Raw genomic sequence first — 19,353 nt, forward strand, 5'->3', positions numbered from 1 at the left:
TTAGAAGATTTTAAATATATGTATATTTATATAAATGCAAAGATACAAAAAATGCATATATCTGTTTGCCAAATGTTTATGCTTCAGCAGTACAGTCAAGCTATTGAAACCTTAATCTCCTTGACCTTGAAAAATGTTTAAGCTATGATTTTGAGTCTTTGTTCATTATATTAATGTCAAATGCTTCCTCAGTAATCACATAACTATGGGGGAAATGTGGGAATTCAAACATATGAGGTTCAAAGAGCCCTGTGAAGAAAATAAAATAGTTTCTCTGGTGCAGATGTGATAAAATATTAAAAAGGATCACAGCACATGCAAAATGATTATTTTCTTTATTTACAGCTAGGTTAGTCTTGGCAAATAGAAACTAATACCTTACTGAGAGCAGACCAAGTACTGGGATCAGATTCATCGGTATGTTCTGGCTTCTCCGTGCTCTGTCAGAGTGTACAGCTGCTTTGTGTTGTTCAAGCAACAGAAAGCAGCCAGGAGTTACAAGAGAAACGGGGCCCATGTGTACTTTTTTATTGCTATTATTTTTAAAGGTAAAATAAAAAAAACCAACCTAAAACTTTGTCATGCATCACAAAGCCGGCACCTGCTCTGTAGTCAATTTGACATGACAGACTGACTTTTTGGAGGCTGCTACAGTTATTTTAAACCAAAGCTACTCTTGAGTGTAATTGCTGTAACAAGTGTCCAGCCACGGGCCATACCCAGGGCTGTCATTCACCATCTCTCTGCAAGCAGCCAGTGGCACACGAAGCCTGATGTACAGCCAGGAAACGAGCAATTTGATCCCTGGATTTGGTAAGTTATTTTGGGCCAGAGTCCCTGCTGTTATCCTGCCCTTTTCATGCTGCACGAGGGAGTTCCCCCAGCATGGGGCAATTCATGTATTACATCCAAGTCCCTGAAATGCTGATTTAATAGGTACTGAAACTGTGGCTGGGAATGGGTTAGCTGCTTTGAGAGTATTGATCTCTCTGACATGCTGAGGCAAAAGTGGGACCTCAGTCACAGCTTCCATCTCCTGCATCCCACATGCATGCTCTAAATGCAATCTGTGGTTGTTTACGGCTCGTTATATAAATTTAAACCCACAGAAATATTATAATTTATGTTACTGCCCTCATTGCTCAGGTTTTCTCTCAGAAATCATTATTGTCTCACCTGCCAGTGGAGATGCTTGTGTGTTGCTCAGACTTGCTCAAATTCAAATGACTTTGCTTGCATACATACTGTGTTTTGACTGCTTAAAGCAGCCTAACTCATTTTGACTAAAACAAATTATGGACTGATTGCCTCAGAGAGGTCGGTCAGCAGATGCCATTGAAAAGTGTCTTCCAACTGAGGTCAGTTGGGAGCTTTAGCCTCTTTAACTGGCACACTGGCCAGAAGACAAGAAGAGAGTGTGTGTTCTCTGGCTGGGCAAGCCTTCTGGGAGCACAGACTGTCATCTGGTCCTCTGCACCATGCCAGCCGCTGGCCTCTGCTTGGGATTCAGAGCCTTGCTTCAACAGAAGTAAAGGCAAACAATGTGGTTCCAATCATCAAGCAAAAGTCTGCCTGTGATTATTTCTTACTTTGTCGTCCATTTGATATTAACTTGCCTCTACACAGAGACAAGCAAAAGAGAACATTGTAAAACCACACAGGAAAGGTGCAGTAATGGGGTCAGTTGGTAACTGAGTTATGACTTGGGGAGCAAGGGAGCCAACCACAAAGCAAATCCCCAGAACAGGAATTTTAGTTTAATGAGAGCCATAGTGTCATCTCCTGTAGCAGATACCTGATTATGTGTTTAAGAGATCTTACAAAATTTTTTTTCTAGTTAGTTGAATACTTTTGTTTAGTTCTTAGATTTACAAGGAGAAGTATGTGTTTAAGAGCCCCACTTTCTCTGTACCTATTCATAAGTTTGTAAACTCAATTTTATAATGCGCACAGTATGAGTTAGAACCTATGATGAGAATCATAGAATCATAGAATGGTTAGAGTTGGAAGGGAACTTAAAGATCATCGAGTTCCAACCCCCCTGCCATGGGCAGGGACACCTCCCACTAGAGCAGGTTGCTCAAAGCCCCATCCAGCCTGGCCTTAAACACTTCCAGGGATGAGGCATCCACAACTTCCCTGAGCAACCTGTTCCAGTGCTTCACCACCCTCACCGTAAAGAATTTCTTTCTGCTATCTAATCTAAATCTCCCCTCTTCCAATTTAAAACCGTTACCCCTTGTCCTGTCACTACACTTCCTGACTAAGAGTCCCTCTCTGGCTCTCCTGTAGGCTCCCTTCAGATATTGGAAGGCTGCTATAGGGTGTCCCTGCAGCCTTCTCTTCTCCAGGCTGAACAACCCCAGCTCTCTCAGTCTGTCTTCATAGGAGGTGCTCCATCCCTCTGATGATCTTCATGGCCCTCTGCTGGACCCGTTCCAACAGGTCCATGTCCTTCCTGTGTTGAGGACTCCAAAGCTGGACACAGTACTCCAGGTGGGGTCTCATGAGCGCAGAGTAGAGGGGTAGAATCACCTCCTGCAACCTGCTGGCCACACTTCTCTTGATGCAGCCCAGGATGCAGTTGGCTTTCTGGGCTGCCGGTGTGCACTGCGAACCTACCATGGGCATTTAAGAAGTGATCAGACTGTAAAGCTGGCAAATAGAGAAAATCTGGTTCTCTCTCTTGTAATTGGCACTAGGATAACAAGGATACTGATAAGGGTTGGTATTTTTATAGGCATGCAGACAAGAATGTTAAATCTCTCATTTTATTTTTGGTTTTCTTCTCACTGATTAGTGAAAATGGAGGGTGAGATATGACCTAGTGGGGCTTCAGATCTGACCAGTAATTGAGACAAATTCCAGACATGAAAAGACTGCCTGATGTTTAGAAATCATTAAATGCTGAAAAATGCTCTCTGTGAGGGAGCTGGAATAAAACAGTTCTTTGGAAAATAAACAAAAACATTGGAAATTGCTTTCAGAAGTTCTGCTAAGAGGTTGATTGTGCAACTGCCACTTTTGTAAACATTTAAGTTGTTTGAATGAGTGTCTTAACCACGGCAAACAGGCAGCAAAGGGCCACTGACCTTGCTTCCAGCTGTGCTCTGATCAGTGACATTAATTGGCTTTATAAAATTTAAATTTGGGGCTTATTTTTAAGTAAGAGGAATGGAGTTATTGCTGGTATTACTACATAATGAACAAAGATTACCTTTAGTTGTATAAAATTTGTGAGTGATTATGTTGGTATTTTATGATTCATTCTTCTAGTGCCAGTGTATGCAGAAAGTCACGCCAAAGAAGGGTCCACTTATTTTGCTATTTGCTTCCTGTTCTCTTTTATTTTTCTGTAGTTTAGCTGGGGGAGGGGAAGTCAGGTTTCACACCAAGCCCTGGTGAAAATGAGTTGACAGTGTATTTATTCTTTGATGCATTTCAGAGAAACATCAACAGGAGCATTTTAGTTGGGGAGAGAACCTTATCAGAGCTTCTGCAAAGCAGAAGTGTTGCAGTTCTTAAGGGAGTCGCTTAAACGGGTGCATTAATCTCTTTTAGAAACAGAAAACACTGGATATACTGCAGCAGCTAAGGTTGCTGAGACATTCCTGCTTCTTTCCTGCTGCAGTTTTTTCCTTAGTTCCTTCATGTAGTAACAATACCCACCGCCTTTTGGTAGGTGCGATTGAACTGGGAGAGCTAGAAATTCAGCTGTGTTGGCTGAATGGAGGAGCTGGTAACCTGTGATGGCAAAGTGGGCCATCTGGCTGGTGGCCACTTGGCTTCTACACCATCAGGTGCAGTGTGGTGCCTGTTTGTGGGGCATGGGGTGCTGCAGCAAGCTGAACTCTTCTGCTTCTCTGCTTCCTGATGGGTATTACCTGGGAAAGGGCTGAGACAACATGTGGTCAATACACGTGCCAGCTGCTTCTGTCACCCTGTAAGACTGAGCCTCACTCTTCAGCTCATAGAGTGTTAATTCTTATTTCTCTGGAAAGACTGTTCTTCTGGGATCAGAAGAGAAAGGGCTACTAATAAAATATTTTTCTTTAGCTTTCCCTCTTCTCTTGTATTACCTTCTTTAAAGTGTTACAGTTTGTCCAGGGCCTCTTTATAACTCATTTCTACAACAGGAGAAGTGAATCTCTGCATAACGCTGTTCCTATTTCCAAATCAGAAATCTTCTAGCCTTCCCAAAACTACAACCCAAATCTCTATTATAATTACATTGACTTCCAAAAGTGTTCGTTCTCCTGCGGTATTACCTCAGGGTATAATGGTATAAGGAATATAGGAAATTGATTATTTAAGCTTTTTGCACAAGAGTTATACGACCTGTAGAAGACACAGGAATTGAACTACATGTTCAGTTCATTTCTCAACATGTTACCACTCTGTACTAGGGCAAATACCCAGATCTTATACTCAAGAACACTCCGGAGAGGGAAAGGCAGAGACAGGACCCTAAGCCATTCTATGGAGGGGACATCAGCTTGTCATTTTAGTTCACTGTATAGCACTAATACCTCCCTACCTCCCTATTTTTAATAATTAACCTCCAAAGTTCATCTACAAGTAGAAACTCATACAAGTAGATGTTTGAGATAGATTCTTGCCTGCTGTGAAACTGCAGTTTAATAGAAACAAAGAAATTCTGCAGCACAGCCAGCTACTAGTAGCTATGGGCAGTTTATGCTGTAGGCACTGGGAAAGTCAGTCGTTGCCTAAAGCAACAATCTGCCTGGGAGGGCAAAATGATCACATGCATGGATTCAAATACCTGAAATTCATCCTACTAAATTATAAACTTCAGCAGTTAAAGAAGTTTATGAATATGAATTTAAAATCATACAATAAGTGGAAATACAGTATAACACTGGTCTCGGAAGCTAGTGCAGATTGTTGGATATGTTTTCCTTCTTTGGAGCTTGTATTATTAGCTTGTTTTGATCCGGATGACATGATGATTGACAGGTGGAGTGAATGTAGCCAAAATATTTCCACAGTTACTAGATTACAATGAATTCTGCTCATCACCTCAGTGCATTAACTTTGGGTTTGATTCTCAAAAACTCTCAGCTCTTGCAGTTTCCTGAGAAAACGTTTCCAGACAATGGATTTCAAACACATTTATGTAAGTTTTCTGAAAGTGCCTATGCACTTTTTTCCCTGGGTATCCAGACAGCATCACACCTGTGTGCCCTGCTCAGGGCCAGCCTAGCAGGGAGGAAGAGGAGGCTGAGAGTTGAAAAGAGACCTGGGAGCCAGACTGGGTAATCAGCTGGGCATGGTAATGTAATGCCCATTTACAATGGGAAAGAAACATGATAGGTCTCTCTAGACTGTAAAGCAAAGAGGAGAGTATAATTGTATGGCAGCAGTGCTCTCTGGCTTTACAGTCCTAAACCTGTGCAGCTGTGTGATGTTCAGGATGCTGTGATCAACACATATTGTAAAGATCTAAAATATAACTAAACCAAAATATATTTGATGCCATCACATCATGAGAGGAGAAAGGAGTTAAATGGAGGAGTACCTCCATGCATTAATGGTGCATTAATGCTCACCTCTTGTTTTACTTGCAGGGATTCAGTCTGTCATCTCTGCTTGTACGCTTATTTCCACATTTTTAAAACAAAGCCTAAAAAAGGTTCCAAACTGCTAAATTTTTCAAATAAAAATGTGTTCTAGAGACACTTATTACATATTTTCATTTATCCTCCCATTTTTCATCTATGCTTTGATAAGCAAAGCTAACACTTAAAGATGACAATGGCCAATCTCATTTCCTTGAAAATCAATACCACAAACCCTGTTACAATAATGTGAATTCAGGGTCAGCATTTTCATTTCTATAAACTCCAAAAGGGTTTCTGTGTTTAATCTAAGTTGTTATAATGGTAGGACTCAAAAGTTTTTATTTCTTCTGTTACCACCAAGTTCTGATCGGGTCAGTAAAAACCAGGTTACATGTTTGTACCTAAATTTCAACATACTTCCACTTCTTCCCACAGGTCTTTGTCTCTTTCCTCTGAAACTCCCTGCTGAAGCAAATTTTACTTCATACAGAGAGAATAAATGAAAGCATCTGATATACTCTTACAGCAATTGTCTGTGTATATATATTTATATTTAAAATAGTTTAAGAGGAAGAAAGCCTATCAATTCTTTCATTAGCTCAAGTGGTGTCATTTGTTCTTTCAGAAGCAGTTGGCACCATTCAGCCACTGAATGGCTGAATCCCTTGGTAACAGGCAAGGGGTATCCTCATTGGTGAGTGCTTTGGTGAGAGTCTGACTCGAGAAATTCTTCTGCGAAAGGCAAACCAGGCAGTTCTTATAGAAAATGTTCGTCAGATGTGGAGCTGGTCCTGGAGAGGGTTTCACTGACAGCCCGGGTGAAACTGGATTGAAGAAAAGGAGATTTTGACTGCACCAGAAAAGGGCACCAGGGTAAAGGTTGCAGTGAGAGGAGGAAAATAAAAGTTCTTTGTCTTCAGCTCATCCTCAGGCCTCTGTAGGTCTAACTTGCAAGCCGTCTGCTGGCAAGCAGCTGCGCCTATCCTGAACTACCTGAGCCATCTCTACAAATCACACAAACACACCTCCTGACATATTCTAAATGTACAGCTGCAACAAGCAATTGGTAATTTTGAATATGGTGGAAATAATGGTTTTAGGATGCCTTACAGCAAAGCTTTGCTTCATTTAAAAATAAAAGCTCCTCAAAGTTCATATTTGCTATCCTCCTCTACTACATCTCTTTCACTGAATTGTATAAATCCTGCTGCTTGTCTGGGGGCAAGAAAGCATTAAGATTCCACATCACAGCACGTAGCACACAGTATATTCACATAATCATAGTTGTATATGAGGATGCTATCCCAGGTTAATTTAGCATTCTGATAACATCCAATGTCCGTAACATTTCGATTAATTTACTTTTTATTTTTTTACATCTTTTCCTTTTGAGATTCTTTTAAATAAATTCATGTGAGTAATCAGGAAATGAAATACACTGAATTATTTAGCTCAATGCATTAAAAATGTTTTAGTCTGGATACATTTATTAATCACTGTTAGTCCCTATGAAATACTTGACAATCTTAGCAAATAATGATGTATTATGCAAGTAACTGAAGCTGAAGTAAAAAAAAATTGTTTGGTTTTGTGGCAGTTGTACCAACGGATAATTCATTGTTGACATCATAAATAAGGAGAAATTGTTATTGTTTTATGTTAAAAGGATGCTGAAGCAGTTTTGCTATAGCTGTGTCCTTCATAGCCACACCTACCTCCTTTTCTATCTTACCATCTAATTACTATGTAGTAGTTGTAATAAAAAGAGAAATAGAATATCCTCTATTGTACCCTGTCACAGTGCTCTTCAGCTCCTGCTGGGAAGAAAATGAAATGGGGAAATATTAAAGCATAGTAGTATTTTTATTCTACAAGTAGTTTAGTGGGACTGTTGTTGCTCTCTGGCTCCTGTTTTGCAACAGAGTCAAGAAAAGCTCTGTTGTGTTCTCATTTCTAAATGCAAGTCTCTCCTCTACTTACCTCCTCCCAGTTGTGACTGCAAAACTTGTCCATGGTTTTTTACAAGTGCTCTCTAAGAAGAGCAATATTTAGACAGTCTTTAATAAATTTCTCCAGTATTTTTCAGTCTTGCGATTCCCCTTGGTACAGATGACCTGTGCTACGGCTGTCAATGAGGGACCAGGCTCAGCTGCAGAATCCAAAGAGAAGTTAGAGGGGGACTGGGTATGTGGAGTCTTTTTTAATATTGTGGTACACCTGCTGCTGTGAGGTTAGTATGGTTTTCCTCCGGTAGAGCATGAGAAGTCTGTGGAAGCTGTTACTTTTGTGAGGCAACCTATGAACTATTTTATTTCTTTTCTAAGGAAAATTCTTTAACTTTGTAATTCTATCCTTAGATTACAGTAGCAGATGGTGAGGAAAAGAAATATTGCAGTTCTTAGCATGCTGAGCTAAGGGTGGTCTTGGCTCTTCTCAGCTTGCCTTATCTCAAAAAGAGCTGAGAAGTGGCAATCAGGGAAAGAAATCCTGAATATGCGCACTTTAAAATGGTTTTATGTCACAACTACTAGGGATCACCCCGGGAGAACAGTCAGAAAAGATTGCCAGTATACAAAATACTCACTCTTACATAGATACTGACACCAAAACACACAGGAAAACATGGATTCCTGCATAAAACTTTACTCAGGACTTTCTTTGAGGCCCAAGCTCCCTCTAAACAGCATCTTTGCTTTTTACAACAGGAAGGCAATCAGTTGCCAGTACAGCAAAACTTCTTCTAGCCATGGAGTCTGTAAAACTTCTTGTTTTTCTGTGTCTCACTGACACCCACTTCACCTATTCAAATTGAATGGCTTTGCCTGAAGGAGCAGGGGGAGAAGGAAATGTTACACAGACCAGGAAAAGAGGTGGAAAGATGGTCTCTGGGTAGATCTAAACAATGGCAACTCCCTACAATAAAGAAAGACCATGAAGGGGAATCAGCATAAAATTAAAAAAAAAAAAAAGGCAAGAAAGAAAACTGTGAGGACTTTATGTTTCTCTTACAAATGCTCCTACAGAATGAGAAATTATAAAAAAGCAAAGCATTTGTGGCAGGCACTGCTTCTTACCATCTATCCAGGTCCAGCTCCCGAGCTCATAAAGAGCTAGGTGTGTGCCAGAGAAACACTGTTTCTTGGGCCCAGCAAGAACGTTAGAACGGGCTAAAACATACCTGGAATACCACGAATCCCCTGAATCTGCTTCTGGGACATTTTCTGATCACATATGGTACAGCTACTCATGGAGAGTGCTCAGTGGTGCTAAATCTGGGGAGGAATAAACCTGAACTGATACGCTGTAATTCACCTTGAACACATGGAGCTTTTTCAGCACATCTTGATTTCTCTTTTTAGGTACAAGCTTAGAAACTAAAACTGGTAAATTAGGTTAGTCAAAATATGCAAGAGAGAAGGAAGGACAAAAGAAGCCAGTCTTTTATTTTAGACTCTGTGTTCTTTTTTTCCCCATTTCATACGCATTTATTATTATTATTTTACAAATCCTGTAATATATTCTTAATAGCTTACTAAAAAGGCTAGAGAAACTTGTCCTATTTTGGAGGTATGATATATATTCAGTGGGAACACAAAAAAAATCTTATTCTTCTTCTTTTCAACAGATTCTTGCTGCTGAGCTCCCCTGCTGTATCTCATAAGGAGACTTTTCAAATGAATTCACTCAGATTTCCCTATAATCAAGAGAACAGCATGGTATTTATTTCATGCTAATCATTTCTCTGACTTGCACATGGAACTAATTTATTTGCAGGAAGTGATATGTCCTTAAAGCCTTTTTGAATACAGGCAATGTTGAGAAAAGATTAACTAGGTTTGTGGCAAGAGAAAATTCTGTAAATACCTTGTGAAAGCACATAGTGAGGAAGCTATTTCTTACGTTGTTTAAAATATTTGTAAACTTTTAGTCTGTCTTATATTTCTCTTGAGCATGTCTGTTTATATTCATGGACTTCTAAAAATATGTTGTACCATTTCAGTACATTTGAAGCTACAGGAAGAAATTTGCTTTAGGGGGTATTGCAATCTATATAAATTGCTATCAGTATGGAATGGTCTTCTATTATTACCATAATTATACTGTAGTCAAAGCTGCTTTTTCTCCCTCTTAACTTGGGCTTGCTATCTATTGAAATCAAAGTGGAATACTGTCCTTTATGCTTGCTGCTTTGCATCATGTTTAACAGTAGTTTCCTGGAATAAAATGAATGCTTCCCAGTTGGGTGAAAGCATTGCTAGTAGGAATAATTGTAATGGTGAATTTTGCATACAGAGGTAAGTCACTGAGATAAGAGAAAGTAATTTAGTGTCTGTGCCTTGGGTCCCATGTCAAGATGGACTCTAAGGGCTCAGTCAGTCTCAGCTGTAGCTCATTTTCCCACACAGTTCACACTGACCTGTGTCTGTTAGACAGTGGGAAACAGGTACCGCTGGAGTGTGGTTTTTCATTCTTGATGTGGACATCTTTCCACTTGTGGAGTATTTTGAGCTGTATTGCTGTGAAGAGAACGTGGCCACGGGTGCTACCCAAGGTGTTGGAGGTTGAGCTCTGAGTCTTGCCTTGAGCAGTGGCTGCTGTCCTGCCACTCCACAGGGTCAGTCTCATATCAGTCCAAAATGTGCAAGCACCTGGTTGCGCAGCTAGCACTTGAAAATGTTTGGATCTGCATCAAAAATAGCATCTCCTCCACCCAAATCAGTAGGGTTTTTCCTAACTCATGGGGGAGTGTGGTAAGGTTGCGACAGGCAACAGTGTGGCAGAAGTACAACCAGAGATGCTAGATCTGAATTTGCCAAAAAGAATGGAGGCTCTCCCAAAATATCTTCTTATCCTCCTGGAAAGAGGAAAAACACCATGCCACTTCTATTGCTTGTTGATATATTCCTTTTCACAACCTCCTGATCTTATTCCTTTTACATGTTTGGTCCTACTATCATATTTACCATCATCTTGAAAGTAAGACAGTATGTTTGTGGGGGTTTTGTAAAGAATAGCTATTTGTACTGGAGTGTGTCTAACTCCTATCACAAAGCAGAATAATAATAATTAATTGAACTAACTTGATGATATCCACAAATAAACAATGATGCTCTGCATTCTTAGGAATCATTTAAAAATCCTACAGGGCCTTGCAAATTCTGGCTTTAGGCTCAGATTGTAAGCTGAACTCAACTTTTGAAGAGTTATTTTTGTTTGTAGTCTTTCCAACTAAAACACACCCCCCAACTTTCATTGCTATTAGCAGCTGTTGTACTTTTTAGCACGTGCTTGAACCTTTCAGAAGAAAGAGAATTTGTGAAATTCTGCCATGAAAGATGAGACATTAGAAAATGAGCAAGTAACTCCAATGGGGATGGAGGTGAAAGACATTATACAACTTTAATTATGGCTCCTTCAGCAACTGGCTACTAACATATTAATATTAAAACATAAGCATGAGCTTCGCAGATTTAGCTATTGTGTTCGGTTTGCCTGCTGTCTATGGTTTCTGGCCTGCTGTGAGGCAGCATGATGGCAGCATATTGCTTTGAGAGAAAAAATTATTTTGTTTAAGCTGGTATCAGACAGTGGCTGAAGTTGTATTCTGCTTCCACCAGCTGCAAACTTTTCAGATTGGACAGGTGCCATTTCAAATGATAGCAGTTGTCCTAGCTGACAAAAGAATATTTAAAATGATGAATTTTTCTACATAACCAGAATTACATAAGATAACATAAAATCACACAGATCTTTAAATCAGCCATCAATTAACACACACATGGTCTTCTCTCATTAGATGACTTGTTCCATGAAACAAAGAGAAATAGTCCATTTCATGGATTATAATGTCACTGGTATATGACCTCTCTTTCTAATGTTTTTTGGGAAATCTCCTATTCAACTTTTTCTTCAGTCTATTCTGATTTTTGTAGCCCAGATAAGTCAGATTTGGCTTTCTGGGGTATGAAGTAAGCCATTGTTCAGATACTGGATCTATGTCTTAGACTTTAATTTCACTATCTTTCACAGGTTTATTTTCTGCTGTTACTATACTGGTGTCAGAAATACATAGGTATTAAATTGGAGCTTCACAAAATCTTCAGGAGTGCATGCTAGATGGATTTCAAATCATTCTGAGGTTCCCCCTTTATTAGTTTTTTATATCCCTCAATTTGGCGTCAGTCCAGAGCAGCACTCAAGCAACTCTGAGAATGTGCTTAAATCCAGGGTTTTTTTCATTGGAAACATAGGCTCACACTAAGTGCTTTGCAAAGCAAGAAATTTTGCCAACTTTCCACAGGGTGTCCCCCATATTTTAGCTATGTGCTTGACTGTTACTTTAGGTTAAGGATTTCTGCACTTCTAGAAGAAATGCAAAAATAATTCTATAAGTAGACTGCATGAATTGAAACCTGTTTTCCTATCTTTACTCATAACTTTTAACAGGCTTTTATTCCTATAAACTGAATAAATGTATCTAAAATAGAACCCTCATGAGCCTGAATATTTTTCATCTACCTTTAAAAATGGGATCACTATTTAAGTAGTCCTGACAGTGATACTTTCCCAAGGGGTGCTATCTTCCTGGGAGTAATTGATCATCACTGAATCTCATGGGATTTTGCAGACAATTTCTGCATAATTCCAATTTATTCACGTAAAATTTACATGCGACAGTTGACTGTAGGTTATACATTCTCTTCATCACTGCTAACAGTTAAGCTGGGAGATAAAAAGGTTCAAAACGAGATATGGAATATTACAGTCTCAACTCTTGCTGTCTCTGGAACCCTCTCTTAAACTTAATTTTAAGTTCTCAGTTAGGAGAATTTTCTACCCAAAGGAAGTTCAATGGATTCAGGACTCAGAATTTACTGTAATAAATCAGAAAGTTTCTTTTTTGCATTAGCAACATGCTAGCTGCCAAAAAGAGGGAAAGACAGCAGACTTTTAATTATTTTCTCTCAATAAGATATGGTGGAAAACAAAATGTGTCTCTTTTACGTAATTAAAGATAATCCAAAGTCCTGAATAATATTTTTTATTTCTTTAATAATTTCTGATAGGACTTACTTGGAAGCCCTGAAAAACTAGACATTTCAGAAATTATTTTGCTGATACACACTGTATCTTTTGTCTTGGTCTGTTTGTTGTTAAATTGTTAAAGCTGTGTAGATGATTGTCAGAATAGTTATTTCATAAAATGGTACTTGGAGGTAGAACGAGAGGTGAGATGCAAACGTTGAAAAAAAACCACCCTGTTGACAAAATAAAATGATCACATTTAAATGTGTCACTTATTATAGTATTATTAGTAATATTGTAAGCACTAAATTTAACACCTGAAAAATGTGTTAGTAGAGCTGGCAATGAAATCTGTCACATCAACTGGAAATGTTTTTCTGTCGGAGTGGGAGACGGACCCGGAGTAACGATGAGTCTCAATATGAGTATGGTCGTTCTCCCTTTATTCAAGTTCACACAGAGTATATAAAGACAGACAAGCAGAGCACGCGCTAGCAACAATTATACGATTGGCTTACAGTCTCTGTTCACGCGCCTAGAGCGCTCACACAATTAGTGCAGACCTCTTGTCCACGCGCAGCAGATGTTTCTCTATCTCCCGGAGGCAGTACCACTTATCACTTACTTATCATGTAGCTACTTCTTCATACTTCTGTTTCTCAAGGACAGTTCACAGCCTCCTCCGGGCTCTCATCCCTATCAAAGACTGGGTTGCTCATTGTAATCAAGTCATGCCCTTTTTCACTCAGCCATTCCTCCACATTTTTCCAAGAAAGGGAAAGTGTGGGCAAGTATACTTATTTAATGATTTATTTAAGGTGAAAACCGGTAAGAGTAGGCAACGTGAAAATTTCCACAGAAATGGACCAAATTCTGCAAAAGTTTGGGTTGGACAGGATGGAGAAGAGAAGGCTCTGGGGAGACCTTATTGTGTCCTTTCAGTACTTAAAGGCGGCTTACAGGAAAGACGGGGACAAACTTTTTAGAAGGGCCTGTTGCAATAGGATGAGGGATAATGGTTGTAAACAAAACAAAACAAAAGGGTAGATTTAGGCTAGATATAAGGAAGAAATTTTTTACAGTGAGGGTGGTGAAACACTGGCCCAGGTTGCCCAGAGAGGTAATAGATGCCCTTTTTCTGGAAACGTTCAAGGTCAGGTTGGATGGGGCTCTGAGCAACCTGTTCTAGTTGAAGATGTCCCTGCTCATTGGAGGGGGACTGGACTAGATGACCTTTAAAGGTCCCTTCCAAACAAAACTATTCTATGATGCTATGATTTTGTGATTAGTAAAGGTGAACATCCATTTTTCAAGTACCTATATTTATGGAAGAAAAATTCTACTGTTTAGGCATCTCTACTCAAAGAAGAGAGTGAGCAGGTGAGAATAATGAAGTAATTCCCCATTTTGTATGATTACTTGCACTCTGAGTAATTTTTTTTAATTAATGACAAATGTAATCTCACAGTGAATGATTTACCTCATCATACCACTGAGGACTGTCTTTAAAGGCACTGCCTTCTCTCCCTCTGGCCACAGACTAGAAGATGTAGTGGTGCAGTGAACAGGGTTTGTTTGTTTTATTTTTAAGTCCTAGGTAGCTGATTGGAAGATCAGTGAATGTTGTATAAAAGTTTCCAAGTAATCAATTGTGGTTTTATTTGTAAAGCTCCAAGTAGAAACCTCTATTTGTGAAGATAAAATGTGTGTATAACTATATTATCAATATATCTCCATTGCAACCATGGCTGATAATACTGTAAAAGGACCATCCAATCCCTGTTCCAAATAAGTGTAGAGTTGAAACACTGTGCAACAGAGAAAAGCAACGTCAAGACTCAAATAGGGATGATGAGGCAACAAAGTTATAGCTGAACAGGAGAACTAGCATAATATGGAACAGTAGAACAATGGCAAAGGACAGCTTTATCCATTCTTCCAGTTGATGAAGGATAGTATTACTCCCCATAAATGTTTCAGATACCCTCCAACCATCGTGGAGGTAAAGGCACTGGTACTAATGAACCTCAGAAACTGCTGAGAGATACATTCCTGCAAGATTTAAAGGATGTGAGGTGCTTGACCAAAATTTTTCTTCCTTACTTTAGCCGTGTTGCATCACAACCTGACAAACGCAGCTAGAAGGGCATCTGACAGCAGATATGGTGCTTGACTACTACAGAAGGTTGTTTGGAAACATATTGGCATTCATACATCCCTAAAGGCGACTCTTGAAAGATGTTTGTTTCTGTTTTCCGGAATGCAGAATGATCGATGCTCTGTTCCAAAACGCAGTTTTTATACAGGCGTAAAGGAGCCAGAAGGAGAAAGTAAGATCTTAGAGACAGAAAGCAATGTGGAAGCAGATTGAATGACACATTTTTCTTCCAAATAACCTTTATGTCCCACTGGCATTGAAAGGCATAGTTGATCAGTGCTACAGAAAATGATAATGTGCTTTCTTAAATGTTTTCTCTGTTATGTCATGTTCCAGAGAACATGATGATTACTTTTATCGTCAGAAACTGGAGAAAGAAATTGGGTCTCCTGGAAGTTACAGCCATTTTCTTTCACTTTTTTCCCCTTCTGACTTAATTTAAAAAGCTAAAGAGATGAGAGAAAATGGTTATTATTTTAATATGGAAAAACATAATAGATTTCAAGTTTGACACCTAGGTTCCACAAAATACTGCAAATTAAGAGAAATGTGTCTGAAGGAGCCTTCCAGGGATGGTTTAGTAGCACAAGGCAATTGTGCAACAGGATTTATCGCTGGGGCAACAGCCAGCAGTGACACCACTGCCACCAAGGGTGAATCCTGCTCCGCCTGAGGTGGCAAAGAAAAATGAGACCAACTGGAGAAGCATCTCTCAGTCTGCCTAATCAGTTTATCTACAAGTCTGCTGTCACTTGCAGGACATGAGGAGAAAGCAAATGGCAGCTGGCCAAAACAGTCATGAAAAACAGATAAAAAAGCAAGCGAACTGTGGCCCTTTTTTTTTTTTTTAAATAGGCTTTTCATCATTCAGATGTCAATGTGTACTTTTTCGCAAAGTGTTTTTACTTTGAAAGTCATCTTTATCTAAAGTTTCAGACAAGCAAAGGAGATTCACTTATTTAGAAATAGGGTGGCTTAATTCTTTAGAGGTTTGTTTCAGAGGCTTGGTCTTTTTGAATACTTGTCTCAGATTTAAATAAAATAAAGATGTCTAACTTCTGGACTACAAACTTATATCAGTGGGATTGTTACGCATGAAGTCATTATTAAGCAGACAGATTTTAGAAGACTGATAAGAGGGGAAAATACCAGGATCACGGCTGTATGGCATTTTACCTGACAGTCTAGTGCAATGCTGACAGCAGGATAGGAACCTGCCTTCCTCACTGGCAGTGCTGGAAACTGGATGACTGCAGCAGGATGCTGCAGTCAACCATACAGCAGCCTGACACTGGGAGGAAATGAATTAGGAAAACCATTGACAAAATGCCCCCAAACTGGAGCAGTGTTTTTCTATTTACATGGGAGGCATGAAAAGGAAAATGTTTCTTGGTCAAATTGCCTATAAAGGATAGAGTACAAAGGCTAAGGAATTGCAATAATGGTTTTAGAAAGCTAAAATTGCTAAGCATCTACTGCCACAAAATACTTTAAACATGATTACACTCCAGAAACCTGTATAAAACTGTTGATTCTAAGTATACAGAAATCAATAATGTTTATTTTAAAAAGAGAGAGAGAAAGAGGGAAGTACCCATTGCTTCTTTTTCTAGTGGGTATAGTTTGTGATTAAATATAACACAATATCCAGAAGCCAAGCTAAGTTCTCCTTGGATATAGAAAGGGCTAACTTTTGACCCTCAACTGTTGAGCAAATAAATAAGAATTCAATTTTATCACCTAAAAGGTAAGTACATGGTGAAGTTTTGCCATGTTCTGACGCTTTTAAGGAAAATGCCTGCAGATTTAGCTGACTAACCTGTGTGCTACAAGATTACATGTATAGTTTAAAACTTCTCTATTTTCTACAAGTTAAAGTTTAGATCCCAGTCATTTATGGTTCATAACTATGCTATTTTACCCTAGGATGAAGTTGCTTTAAGGTAAGCATTTGAATAACCTTGTAAAATAACACCTTTTGCAGTATAAATATTTTCAGACACAGGACAAACATTTCTCTACTTCTGTCAAATACTTACTCCTTACTCAAAAAGGTTTTTTTGGCTTTTTTTTTTTTTTTTTTTAATGACCATTTCTGGGCAGAAAGGGGTAGCTTAAAACAATCCCTATCAAGGGAGGGAGTGTGCAAGTCCAATGTATTTCCTCCTTCACAAGAAGGACCCATCCAAATGAAAGCTCAGGCTTGTCAGTGCAAAGTAGATAGTCTCTCCGAAGTTGTGGCTGCTTGTAAAGAGGTGCAGGTATATGACTCTTGGATTATTTTGATACTATTGTAAACAAATAGAATAAGTGTATTTGGCAAATCCTTTTGGTATGTGACAGTAAGTCTCCCAGGTACCCAAACCAATCAGCTTTCCTTATTTAATTCTATAAGTCCATAGACCTCTTCTGCCATGAACTTTCCTATGGCAAGAAAAACTGTTTTGAGACATTTAGAGTCTTGTACATCCCAGATTCATACCCTGTTCTTTCTGTTGACCAATAGACCTCCTTTAGGTCATGCCAGAATGGCAACTGTAGGTCTAGAAGGGACTCCAGCATGGCCAGGGAGGTGATACGAAAGCCTGATCAAGTGGTAGTCCTTTCTACTAATTTAAGGACCACCTTTAACCATCAAAATTAGGTTTTGCTCACTAGGGTTCCAATTTTTTTGCACTTCTGTGGCGTACATTCATTTGCACAGAATGGTTATGAACATGTTTAATTTACCAGTATAGTCATGGCTATTGAGTTCAAGGAAAAGCTATGTCAGGTGCGGACATGGAGCCCATCTCTTGACTACAGTGGCCCACATCTTTAGGGATCTGTACCTTTCCTTAACTTGAAGACTCTATGGGAAAAGGGGCAAAAAAAGCACATATAATTGCAGTGCCAAGTGGCCCTCCTGACCAGTTTGAATATGCTGCTTTAAAGAATGATTTTCAATGAAGTGATTAACGGAACTGTTATTTGTTTCCATTTTTAAGAGAGCACAAAACACAGTGTTTGCCATGGTACTATTTTCTGTGTGATTTTTTTTATGCCGAAAGGTTTCAGAAATTCAGACTCCATCACACAAAAGTCTATCCTAATGACTAAATTATGGATAAATTATAAGCGAATTAAAAACAGATTTCCTAATATAAACTGTTACACATATATAACAAGACAGTTTTCTGGTGCAAGTCTATCTTAAACTTCAATCTCTTTCAGGTTCACTTTTAGAAATAAACTATTCTGGTCTACAGACCCATATATTTTTCTATTCTAATGCTAATGAATCATGAATAGCTAATTGAATAGCTAATGATTTATACAGAATCATTTGAGTTCTAGCAGGATGGCATATAGCTTTCTGTGGAGTTATAATATTTATTGTAAAATATGAATATTAAGATGAGGAGTTATTTTTCTGTTAAGATTTTTTAAAATAATAATCTAAATAACTATTATTTTATGGTCCAAAATAGACATTTCTGAGAATATTTGGGTAAATTTCTGTAGAAGTCAAAGTATGTCAAATATGCTCTCTGCATCTGTTCATATTTGAACCAGAGGTAGAAATAAATTCATTAAGTGTATTAGGAAAAATTGAAAATTTGCAATGTTTAAGATGAATAATGAAACCTTACCAATGGCATGATTTCTTTAGCATTTCCTGCAGCCCTTTCCAGGAAGTCAGTGAGTGCTACAAGCAAGTCTGAATGCAGTAGCTGACCCACTGAAAATTCAGAAGTCTTACAGAGTTTAAGGATTACTGCAAAGTTCCTATGAATATTTCACCAACCAACCTGTCTGACTGACAGATACTACTGACACTTAGAAATTCATTTATTCAAAGAAATGTCATTTCATTAGGTGAGAAGCTTATCTAATAGATGAGTCCTTTTTTGCAAGCTGGAGCTTTCATTCACAATTGCTAGTTGGAAGATGGTATGTTGTTTTCTGGATTTCTCAGTTTAAAATGACAACCAATAAGAATGTTGTATTCTTGCAAATAATTACAACAGATTTTAATATAATTTTGTTTGACTAGACAATGCCTTCACTGAAGTTGTGGACAGCTATGGTTGGTTTAGAACATGGTCCATGAAACATTTGGAACTTGTTATCTCGCAGTAAGCCATGCCTTTGCAAATCTCTGTCTGAACAGGTTCACTCTTTAGCTGTTATGTTGCAAGCTGGATGAGATTGAGTAATTTCTTTTCCATACAGAGACCTTTGAGGTATATTCTATATATGACAAGTGCCTACAAGAAAAAAAAAAGGAGCTGTCTAAAAGCCACATGGTTAAGACAAGGAGGGCTGATCTAGTTTCCATCTGTGACACTCCTGAACCTGTGGTTTTGTGAGTCACAGAAGATGTCATACCTCTGAACTATTGTAAGACTTTTGACGTTGTTTTCCCCAGTGCTCTCAGGAGTGAACTGGGGAGGTATGGCCAAAGTGGAAAGTTGATTGGGTAGGTGCAGAACTGATGAAATAACTGCACCAAGAGCATAGGGAAGTGGGATGATACAGTGGTGTTTTGTTTTTTTTTTTGTTTTTTTTTTTTTTTTTTGTTTGTTTGTTTGTTTTTGTTTTTTT

The sequence above is a fragment of the Numenius arquata genome, chromosome 2 (assembly GCF_964106895.1).
Source record: "Numenius arquata chromosome 2, bNumArq3.hap1.1, whole genome shotgun sequence".
NCBI classification, from domain to species: Eukaryota; Metazoa; Chordata; class Aves; order Charadriiformes; family Scolopacidae; genus Numenius; species Numenius arquata.